This window comes from Rutidosis leptorrhynchoides, chromosome 4 (assembly GCF_046630445.1).
Source record: "Rutidosis leptorrhynchoides isolate AG116_Rl617_1_P2 chromosome 4, CSIRO_AGI_Rlap_v1, whole genome shotgun sequence".
NCBI lineage: Eukaryota > Viridiplantae > Streptophyta > Magnoliopsida > Asterales > Asteraceae > Rutidosis > Rutidosis leptorrhynchoides.
Window position 1 is genome coordinate 193080156 of NC_092336.1, and position 13190 is coordinate 193093345.

Genomic DNA, 13190 nt, shown 5'->3' on the forward strand with positions numbered 1-13190 from the left:
TATATATATATATATATATATATATATATATATATATATATATATATATTTATATTTTAATTTTAATTTTAATTTTAAATTCTAATAATAAGGGTATGTTAGCGAATGTTGTAAAGGTGTAAGTCGAAATTCTGTCCGTGTAACGCTACGCTATTTTTAATCATTGTAAGTTATGTTCAACCTTTTTAATTTAATGTCTCGTAGCTAAGTTATTATTATGCTTATTTAAGCCGAAGTAATCATGATGTTGGGCTAAAAATATTAAAATTGGGTATTTGGGCTTTGTACCATAATTGGGGTTTGGACAAAAGAACGACACTTGTGGAAATTAGACTATGGGCTATTAATGGGCTTTATATTTGTTTAACTAAATGATAGTTTGTTAATTTTAATATAAAGATTTACAATTGGACGTCCCTATAAATAACCATATATACTCGATCGGACACGATGGGCGGGGTATTTATATGTACGAATAATCGTTCATTTAACCGGACACGGGAATGGAGTAATAGTCACTAGAATTACTAAAACAGGGGTGAAATTATGTACAAGGACACTTGGCATAATTGATAACAAAGCATTAAAACCTTAGGTTACACGCAGTCGATAACCTGGTGTAATTATTAAACAAAGTATTAAAACCTTGTTACAGTTTAAGTCCCCAATTAGTTGGAATATTTGACTTCGGATATAAGGATAATTTGACGAGGATACTCGCACTTTATATTTATGACTGATGGACTGTTATGGATAAAAACCAGACGGACATATTGAATAATCCAGGACAAAGGACAATTAACCCATGGGCATAAAACTAAAATCAACGCGTCAAACATCATTATTACGGAAGTTTAAATAAGCATAATTTCTTTATTTTCATATTTAATTGCACTTTTAATTTTCGTACTCTTTAATTATCGTAATTTTATTTTATCGCACTTTTATTTATCGCAATTTCATTATCGTTATTTATTTTATGCTAAGTCTTTTATTTATTTAATATTTTACATTAGGTTTTAACTGCGACTAAAGTTTTTAAAATCGACAAACCGGTCATTAAACGTTAAAAACCCCCCTTTATAATAATAATATTACTTATATATATATTTGTATTTTTATAAATTAAAACTAATATAGCGTTAAGCTTTGTTTAAAAGATTCCCTGTGGAACGAACCGGACTTACTAAAAACTACACTACTGTACGATTAGTTACACTGCCTATAAGTGTTGTAGCAAGGTTTAGTTATATCCGTTCTATAAATAAATAAATATCTTGTGTAAAATTGTATCATATTTAATAGTTTTTCCTAGTAAAATATAAGCTATTTCATATACACCTCTACGCACATCAAGTATTTTTGGCGCCGCTGCCGGGGATCAGCTAAAACGCTGGAAGCGCAACACTATAAAAAAAAGATATTTTAATTTACTTTTATAAAAAAATACGCTTTTGTAAAAATACGTTTTAAAAATTAAAAAAAAATTAAAAAAGAAAAACAAAAATATAAATATTTTTAAGAGTTTGTTAAATATATCAGTTTTATAAAGTTTCCTTATTTTTATTTTTAAGTTTGTAAAAATATAAATTTTATTTAAATATTTTGTATTTATTTAAAACAGAAAAATCAAAACAGCAAAACAGAAAGAAAAAAATTATTAAAAACTCTCGGCCTGGTACTGTAGCAGCCCGTAACCTGGCTCAAAATCCAAGCTCATGCGATTGCATGAGCCCAAAGGCAATTACTCATACGATCGCATGAGGGTCTCTGACAGGCCACAGGAAGCCCTAGTTCAGCATTAATTACGGGTTATTATTATTATTATTTAATTTAAAACCCTAATTAGGTTTTTAATATTTAATTAGTTAGTTTAGATTTTAATTAATTTGTATTTTTAGTTTATTTAGATTATAAAATTAATAGTTTTATAAAATAAATAATATAAAAATAATATTTTTATAAAAATTGTACTTTTTACAACTTTTAGTATATTTTTATATTTTGTTTTTTTTTGTTCTTTTTAGCGTAATATTTGTATTTTTCGCTCGTTTTTAGTTTTAATCCATAGTTTTTGCCCTAGTTATTTTTATTTCTAGATTTTTAGGCTTTGCCGTAAAATCCCTTAAGTGCTTTTTCTTTAGACTAATATTTAGGTGCTTTAAAATTTTGCGACGCCTTTTTAAGTTTTAGTACCTTTTTAAGTTATTGCCATTTGGGATATAGTATTTCTTTTAAGCTTTAATATTTTTAGACGCAACTTTTAATTCTTAGTTTTTAGTTCTTTTTTAAGTTTCAACGCGCTACTTTCTTATTTTTATTTTTCGACGCCTTTTACCTATGTATCAATTATCACTCCAATTAGTAATCTCAATTTGCAATTTTAATTTTAAGTTAGTGATAATAATAAGGTTGGGTTAGTCGAGTGTTTTAAAGTTTTATAAGTCACTCTTTTTCTTTTTTATTTCTCCAATTTTAATTTTAATTTCGACGCGCTCTTTTTCTTTCTTATTTCTCGCCATTCTAGTTTTTAGGACTTAGAATTTTCTCTATTTCTTATCTAAATTTCTTTAAATAATGAAAAATTATTTTAAGCGGTTAAATTGATAGACATCAAAATTTTCTGGTTCGTAGTAATAGTTGGATTTGTACGTGGACCGGGTTATTGGAGCCAAACAGTACTCAATTATATTGAGACCAAACGAATCCTGCCCCTCTGCTGCATCTTTTGGCTATTTGAAACGTGGGCAAAATCAGAAAAGTCTATTAATTGGATAACTTATATAATTTTTCTTTCTTTTTAAAAAACTAATAGGATATTCAGTGAATGCACCGAGCAAAACGTTCACCACCTTTTGTACGTTCACCACCTGTAACTCGATCAAGACATCTAGCAAATATTGTCACCGTTGATTTTTCTTTAGAATCGTCATCCAGTCGACCAAGTACTCCAATTCAAATTTCCGATAATCCATTTTTTGAACCCGACCTCACAATTGAGAATCCGGAGAATATTCAGGGACGATTCATAGATCCTGAACCATTAATTTTTCCTCCGGAACCACCAATCATTCAAACAGAGATTGTTGAGGAACGAACCATTAAATCAGAATCCTCTAGTGATTCAAATTCAACAAATTCAATCATGGAAAATCTGGAACCTCTAAGTATGGAAGACCGAATGAGAGCTAAACGCACTGGCCAAGATCACGCAATTACTCATCCAGACATTAATGCGCCAGATTATGAAATCAAAGGACAAATTCTACACATGGTGACTAATCAATGCCAATTTAGTGGTGCGCCGAAGGAAGATCCAAATGAACATCTTGGTACCTTTAATAGAATCTGCACTCTATTTAAAATAAGAGAAGTGGAGGATGAACAGATATATCTCATGTTATTTCCCTGGACTTTAAAGGGAGAAGCCAAAGATTGGTTAGAATCATTACCTGAAGGGGTGATTGATACATGGGACGTTTTAGTTGAAAATTTTCTTAAACAATTCTTTCCGGCATCTAAAGCCGTGAGACTTCAAGGAGAAATTGTTACATTCACACAGAAACTAAATGAAACTCTATATGAGGCGTGGACCAGATTTAGAAAGTTATTGAGAGGATGTCCGCAACATGATTTAGACACCTGTCAAATAGTACAAATATTCTACCAAGGATGCGACATCACTACAAGGAAAGACATAGACATAGCAGCTGGTGGTTCCATTATGAAGAAAACAAAAACTGATGCTTACAAAATTATTGATAACACTGCTTCCCACTCACATGAGTGGCACCAAGAAAAGATATCGTTAGATCATCTAAAGCAGCTAGAGCCGATTCTAGTCATGACTTAGATTCCATTTCAGCAAAGATAGATGCTGTTGAGAGACGAATGGAAAAGATGACTAAAGATATTCACTCAATACGAATTAGTTGTGAGCAGTGTGGAGGACCACATTTAACAAAAGATTGTCTCAGTATTGAACTAACAATGGAATAAAGGGAGAATGTTTCATATCTAAACCAAAGGCCTGGAAATAATTATCAGAATAATTATCAACCCTCCAAGACCGATTTACAACCAAAACCAAAATTATAACCGAAATGTTCCATACAACAACCAACAAGGTCCTAGCAATCAACAAATATCCAATAATACTTACAATCAGCAAAGACCTAATTTTCAAAACAAACCACCACAAACCGATGATAAAAAGCCGAATTTAGAAGATATGATGACGAAGCGAGTTGAAACTCAAACACATTTTTCACATCTCAGAAACAAACCAATGAACAAAATGCTCAAGCATTTAGAAATCAACAAGCTTCTATTCAAAATTTGGAACAAGAAGTAAGTAACCTAGCAAGATTAATAGGTGAAAGAAAATCGGGAAGTCTACCTAGTGATACAAATGCTAACCCCCGGAATGAAACAGCTAAAGCCATTACCACAAGAAGTGGTATTACACTTAAACCATCTGAAATACCTGTAATTTCTGATGAAGCTATTCCTACTCCACAAGAACCACAACCTGATCAAGATAAGGAAAAAGAACCGGTAGTTGAAAAGGTTAATGAAGATAACACAGTTAAAGCTAAACCTTATGTTAAACCATACCAACCACCACTTCCTTACCCGAGTAAAATGAGAAAAGAGAGACTTGAAGTCTAGCAATCCAAATTCTTGGATATGTTTAAACAAATAAATGTCAATCTTCCTTTCATTGATGTGATTTCAGGAATGCCTATATATGCTAAATTTCTGAAAGATCTAATCACAAATAGAAAGAAAATGGAAGAACTCTCGGATGTTACTATGAATGCTAATTGTTCAGCAATGCTGTTGAATAAGGTACCAGAAAAATTATCTGATCCAGGAAGTTTCACAATTCCATGTTTTCTGGGTAGTCTTAGTTCAATAGAAGCATTGGCAGACTTAGATGCTAGTATAAATTTAATGCCGTATTCACTATACACTAAACTAGACCTTGGAGAATTAAAACCAACACGAATAAGTATACAACTAGCCGATAGATCAATAAAATATCCTAGAGGGATAATGGAGAACATGCTAGTTAAAGTTAGTACTTTAGTATTTCCAGTAGATTTTGTTGTTCTGGACATGGAAGAAGATTCTCAAGTTCCTCTCATATTAGGAAGACCATTTTTAAACACGGCTAAAGCAATGATAGACGTGTTTGGTAAGAAACTAACCCTAAGTATAGAGGACAAGAGTGTTACCTTTTCTGTTGATAGAGTAATGCAACAACCGCAATCTGCAGATGATACATGCTATTATATTCAAACTATAGAATCACATGCAGAATTGTTAAAAGAATTTCCAGAATTACAAGGAATAGGAGAATGTTCTTTAGGAGAAGGAACTGAACCAATTGATGAAACTGAAATGTTAACTACACTTATGGCTAATGGATATGAACCAACAACAGAAGAAATTCAAATGTTAAAAGAAGAAGACAGATATCGATATAAATCATCGATAGAAGAACCTCCGACAATAGAGTTAAAGCCACTTCCAAACCATTTGAAATATGCTTATTTACATGGTGAATCTGAATTACCTGTAATAATATCGTCTTCTCTTACTGAAAATGAAAAATCTCAACTCATTTCTGTGCTAAAAGCTCATAAACCAGCTATTGTATGGAAAATTCATGATATTAAAGGAATAAGTCCTTCGTATTGCACACATAAAATCCTTATGGAAGAAGGTCATAAAATGTATGTGCAACGCCAACGAAGACTAAATCCTAATATGCAAGATGTTGTTAAGAAAGAAATTATTAAACTGCTAGATGCAGGTTTAATTTATCCAATCTCTGATAGTCTATGGGTAAGCCCAGTTCAATGTGTGCCTAAGAAGGGTGGCATGACTGTCATTACAAATGAGAAAAATGAGCTTATTCCTACTAGGACTGTAACAGGATGGCGTGTATGTATTGATTATAGAAAATTAAATGACGCCACCAGAAAAGATCACTTTCCCTTACCTTTCATTGATCAAATGTTGGAAAGATTAGCCGGAAACAGTTACTATTGTTTTCTTGATGGTTTTTTCGGATATTTTCAAATTCCAATAGCACCCGAGGATCAAGAGAAAACCACATTCACGTGCCCTTATGGTACTTTTGCTTACAAACGCATGTCATTTGGACTTTGCAATGCCCCTGCAACCTTTCAAAGGTGCATGATGGCGATTTTTCACGACATGATAGAAGAATGCATGGAAGTTTTCATGGATGACTTTTCAATCTTCGGTGATACATTTGAATCATGTCTAGTTAATCTTGAACGAATGCTTATTAGATGTGAACAATCAAATCTAGTTCTTAATTGGGAGAAATGTCATTTCATGGTTAAAGAAGGCATCGTTCTTGGTCATAAAATTTCAAAGGAAGGAATTGAAGTGGATAGAACTAAAGTAGATGTAATTGCTAAACTTCCACATCCCACCAATGTTAGAGGAGTTAGGAGTTTTCTAGGGCATGCCGGTTTTTACCGACGTTTTATAAAAGATTTTTCTAAAATTGCCACTCCTATGAATAAACTCCTAGAAAAGGATGCTCCATTTATCTTTTTCAGATGAATGCATCAAATCTTTTAATATTCTTAAAGAAAAACTCACCAATACGCCGATTATGATAACTCCAAATTGGAATCTACTGTTTGAACTTATGTGCGATGCAAGTGATTTTGCAATGGGAGCCGTTTTAGGACAAAGGATTGAAAAACGATTTCAACCTATATATTATGCTAGTAAGATGTTACAAGGAGCACAAACAAATTATACAACTACTGAAAAAGAACTCCTTGCTATTGTCTTTGCTTTCGACAAATTTCGATCATATCTCGTTCTAGCTAAAACGGTGGTCTATACCGACCATTCTGCTCTTAGATACCTATTTTCAAAACAAGATGCTAAACCAAGATTAATCCGTTGGATCTTACTCTTACAAAAGTTCGATATTGAAATCTGAGACAAAAAGGGAGCAGAAAATCTCGCCGCTGATCATCTTTCTCGTCTTGAAAATCCTGAATTAGAAGTTCTAAATGAATCGGCCATACAAGACAACTTTCCTGATGAATATCTATTGAAGATAGATTATAATGAAATTCCATGGTTTGCAGACTATGCAAACTACTTAGTATGTGGATTCCTTGAAAAAGAATTATCGTACCAAAAACGAAAGAAATTCTTTAGTGATATAAAACACTATTTCTGGGAAGATCCACATTTGTTTAAAAGTTGTCCCGATGGAATAATACGCCGATGTGTATTCGGAAATGAAGCTAGTAAAATTTTAAACCATTGTCACACAGGACCAACAGGAGGGCATTATGGGCCTCAACTAACAGTAAGAAAAGTTTACGATGCTGGATTCTATTGGCCTACAATTTACAAAGATGCACACCTTCTTTGCAAATCCTGTGATGCTTGTCAAAGGGCCGGAAAAATAAGTCAACGTGATGAAATGCCACAAAATGTCATTCAAGTATGTGAAGTATTTGACATTTGGGGTATTGACTTTATGGGTCCATTTCCAAAATCTCATAATAATCTATATATTCTCGCATTGATTATGTATCTAAATGGGTGGAAGCACAAGCTCTCCCAACTAACGATGCACGAGTTGTAGTCAACTTTTTAAAACGTCTTTTTGCAAGGTTTGGAACACCGAAAGCTTTAATAAGTGATCGGGGTACTCATTTCTGTAATAATCAACTTGAGAAAGTTCTCAAAAGATATGGAGTAACTCATAAAATCTCCACTGCTTATCATCCACAGACAAGTGGACAAGTTGAAAATACCAACAGAGCTTTAAAACGTATTCTAGAGAAAACCGTAGGATCAAATCCGAAGAAATGGTCCATTTAATTGGAGGATGCACTCTGGGCTTTTAGAACAGCCTATAAAACTTCAATTGGAACCACACCTTTTAAACTCGTTTACGGAAAAGCATGTCATCTTCCAGTAGAAATTGAACACAAAGCATTTTAGGCTTTGAAGACATGTAATCTTGATTTACATGAAGCTGGACGTCTACGGTTAAGTCAACTAAACGAATTAGAAGAATTAAGACATGAAGCATACGAAAATTCGTTAATCTATAAGGAAAGAACGAAGAAATGGCATGATAAAAGAATCAGAAGTTCAAAAGAATTTAAAGAAGGAGACAAAGTTCTTCTTTTCAATTCACGATTCAAGCTATTTCCTGGAAAATTGAAATCAAGATGGTCTGGACCATTTATAGTCAAAAGAGTTTTCCCATACGGAACAGTAGAATTAATAAATTCAAATGGGATTGAATTTAAGGTTAATGGTCACAGAGTTAAATATTACATAGATAGTCCGATGGAAGTTGACAACGAAGTTAATCACAATTTCAATACCACAGCTAACTAAGTGTGGGGAGAATCAAGTCTTTAAAGGATAATATGTATTTCTGTTAGAGTTAGATTTTCTGTTTTCGTGTAGTTCTCGAAAATGGAACCCGAATGGTCTTTCCCTAGCAGACCCTAAAGAACTAGTCTTCTCCCCCCATTCTGAATTTTTATTTTTTTTAGGTTTTACAAAATGAAGACTTCCTGTGAACTAAACCATGGTCTAATGCTACACGCTTTGATCACTAAACGAAATAATGACACACTTCTAAGTGAAATAGTATCATTAATCAGAGGTAAATTGGACGGAGTAAGAAAAGAATCCATATGCGAAAATAATAAGTTACAATTTGGTAAAGGAAAATCAAAATCCGCAGCGAAAAGAAGAGCTCAACACCTTGAAAGATGTCACAAATGCGGAAAATGGTCACACGAAGGTAAATGTTCAAATAATCAAACCTATTCAAACACCGAATTTGTTACTTTATGCAGAGATGGACCATTCATATGTTTAGAAGAAAAAACGTTGAATGCTCGAGGTTACGCCTATGTAGCCATGGAAAACCAATTAGTCCGACTATCTTATGAGTGGGCTAGAGCATATCACTAAGAAATATATTTCACAGGTAAGTTTGTACAGTTTTCATTTTTTATTTTAATTTTTAACCTTTTGATAATAAACGCTAATTTGTTCGCTATAAAGTATTAAATTGGTATTCGATAAAATTAGGTCTTGCGATCGAAATTATTGTTATCATACAAAAATTTATTACATCACTGCGAAATTTAACGTTTATTCTTAAGGTATAAATATCTTTAATCAATCAACCCAAAATATTTCAAAAATTCGTCATGAGTTAAATTAGGTCGTTGAACTGAAATTACTTTACCGAAAAGAGGGGCGTATGTTTTTGATAATATTTGATTGATTAAAGTGGGATAAAAGCCAAAAAGATTTTTAATTTTATTTTTACTTTGTTTTTATAATTAATATTAAAATAATATTGTAAACTTGTTAAAATTAATATATATTTAAAATTGTAAATATTTAAAAAATTAGTATTTTTAATATAAGTTTGTATGTATAAAAACAAAAATTAAATTTAAGTTTGGTGTGAATTTTTAATATGAATTTTTAATTTTATGCATTTTAAATTTAAGTTTGGTGTGATTTTAAAAATAAAAATTTACTTTATTTCGCTAAGTTAAAAATATGATTTTTAAAATTCGTCGTGAGTTGAAGACTAGGTCGTTGAACCGAAATTGCTTTACCCGAGGGAGGGACGAGAACTTTTATTATGATTATTTTTAATCTTATTGAATTAAAGTATGCCAAAAAACATTAAAAACCCAAAAATCTTTGCTTTTAAAACCGCGCTTTGAATTGACAAATTTTAAAATTTTGTCGAGGGACGGACTAGGACAACGATCCGAAACGCCCTCATCCTAAAAAGAAACAAATTTTTAAAATTTTATTAATTTTATGTTTTATAAAGTGTAAGATTTAAAAAAAAAAAAAAAAAGGCTCAAAACACTGTAGCCGGCACCCCATGCGATCGCATGGGGTTTACACTCCAACCTCATACGATCGCATGAGGCTGGAAAACTGGCCAGATCAAAAACTCTCAGCTAGTCTGCTTCTACACCACAACACACACACATACCCGAAAATACTCCCAAATATTCACCAAATTTCACCAAAATTCACCGTAATTCATCAAATTTTTCACTCTAATCATGCCTAGATTCGCATTCTTCAGCAAAAAGGTAAAAATTACACCCCTAAACTCATAAATTTTCTAGTTTTTGTGATAATTACCAATATTTTACCTAATGCAATTTTGTTAATTTCTAGTGTAATTAGTGTTAAATTGTTAGTATTTTATGCATGTATAACCTAGATTGATGCTATTTAACATGATTCGAAGCCAAAAACTTCAAAATTTTTAGAAATCTAGGGTTTGTGTTCTTGAGCAATTTGGGGCTTTTTGATATAAACAGGTTATGGCCGATTTTTGTCATGAATTATTGCTAAATTGAGTAGTGTAACATGTTTAGGTAGTTAAATGATCCAAACATTGATCCTAAACATGATTTTTGAAGATTAAAGTGGACTTTTTAAGTCCAAAATTCATGAACTTGATTAATTTGATATATTTGCCATTTGAGACTTGTTTAATTGTTAGTAATGACTATTTTGACACGTTATTTGAGTTAAATGCTTATGAACTTTATCTACATTTCCATATGTGCTTATTTAAAAAAGTGTAGAATTGTGAAAAAATTGTGAAAATGTGTATAAGTTTTTTTTGATTTAACATGTTATTATGATTGTTTTAAGTTGTTATTTTGCTAACACTAATGCATATTTGGATGCACAAATTTTGTGTTTAATGTGTTTTGCAGAAAGCCGATACTGAAGGTTCAGGATCATCATCATCTAGACGACCTGCTCCAGCACCAGAACCAGAACCAGAAATGCAACACGAGCCAGAACCTGAACAAGAACCACAACAGGAACCATAACAACAGCCTGATCAACACGTACCTTATTATGATCCGGTACAGTTTGTTAATGAATTCATAGTATTCCCGATGAGGCCGCCAGTAGAATACCCAACGATTCCTGAGCACACTTTGCATCCTAATCTGAGATTTGATAGAAGATGGAGAGATTACGAGACATATCAAAGGAACAAATTCAGATTGGTAACTAAAAATGTAGAGGTGCCAAGGGTAATCGATTGGGATCCTTTGGAAAGAGTTCAGCTAGCTAATAGAGTCAGACTGCTACTGATTCAGAGGTACGGGAACTCTTCTTTTACAGATTGGGAACGTCTTTTCACCATTCGTAGACCTGTATATAAGGAATGGTGTGTTGAGCTCATGAGTACTGTATCACTTGATACAAATATAGTTAGAATAGATGATAGAAGATTTCTTAGGTTTATCCTTGGCGGTAGGATGTACAGAATGTCCATGCTGGACATGGCCAGGGCCTTACAGATATATACTCCTGGTGAGTTGCTACTACCCGATTGTACAAATTTGATTCATTATGGTGAAAGGGTAGATAGCAACTTTGACGCTGACGCCATTTGGAGGCGTATGTCACATTTTGATGTTTTTACACTAGCGGGAGGACACTCCTATACACATATTGACAGAGCCGAGCTTCGTATCATTCATAGATTTTTGGCTAACTCGATTACACAAAGAGGTAACAATAAAGAAAAAATAACCTTACATGATTTATTCTACCTAAAGTGTATTCGGGATCCTAGAAGCTTTGTCAATATCCCTTACTGTGTTGGTTTTTATTTATCTAAAATGGTAGAAGGAATGCAGGACGGGAGTATAATAGGAGGAGGTATTTTTGTTACTCTTATTGGAGAGTATTTAGGTGTTGATAGGAACCAAGGGGGTCCATTACAGCTTTGTAGAGAACAGGTTGAGCCTTTAGGATTGAAAGTTTATGTGGGTGCTAAGGTATTGAAAAGTAGACGCAACCAGGTAGTACCCTATGAGGGCCCTCATCCACAGGTAGAAAGGGGCTCAGACGAGGAAATGGAGGAAGCGGAAGACATTAGGGATGTCTTTCGAGATGCTATTCTTGACGTCCACGTTCGTATAGATGAGGAAGCAATGACGAGCGCGGCCAGACATAGTATGTATGAGCAGTGGAACTCCGAGCGAGTATACGAGGATTATAGGCGACGCCAACACGATAGCTGGTTAGTTTATCAGCACCAAATCATGAGCCAACTATCATATCAGGTACCAAATAATTACGTACCTACTCGACCTGCTCATTTTCCGCCACACACCCCCGAGATTCGACCACCCTTTAACCGGTATGACTATAACCAAGCCTATCAGGACACCTATAACCAACAATGGAACACACCTGACGAGATGAACTGGAACTCCTATCCAGACTGATTTAGTTCCATTGGTTATTTTTATGATTTTTATATTTTTATATTTTTACTTTTTCATGTTTAAACTTATGTTATTGGATATATTTATGTAATTTTTATCATTTTTATTATTATTGTGTACTAATATTTCACATTTAGGATTTGAAAGTGGGATATTAAGTCCCATTTCAAATTGTCATGCATGTTTATATTTGTATTGTATGTATATTGTTGATTGTACAAAACAGGGTAAAACAGCGCATTTTCAAATACTGGCATTAAGTTCAGCAAAAGCTAGTTTTGACGACAAAACGAAAAACAAATGTGATGTACCAACAGACGGAATGAACAAATGATGTGCACCATTTATCATTCAGCAAACAAACGCCAATATGTTTGGAAACTTTGGTAAAATTTAATCATTTTTCTACGCTAATCACCCTCAATAATTTAAATTGTTACTGATTTCTTGCAAATGAGGGCATTGCAAGATCTTAAGTGTGGGAAGGGGTTAAATTCTTTCGGAATTTTAAAAAATTTTAACTTAAAACACTTGGTTACCATTAAAAATACTAGTAAAGCAGTAGTTGTATTAGAATCTAGTACTCTCTGATAATAAAGAACAGCCCTAGTCTTATATACTGACTACCTAATTCTAGTAAAATTTTTCAAAATTTTCAATTAAATGAACTCAAAATCATGTTTATACATATTTATGAACGATAAAACTAGGTGTTAACACCGAAATTATTGTTACCTCTGAAAGGACATAAATTGAAAAACAAACCAAAATGTTAGAATTCATTTAAAATGGAATAGAGGACAATAAAAAGGCAAATAAAAGAAAATAAAAGCCAAGTGTGGGAAA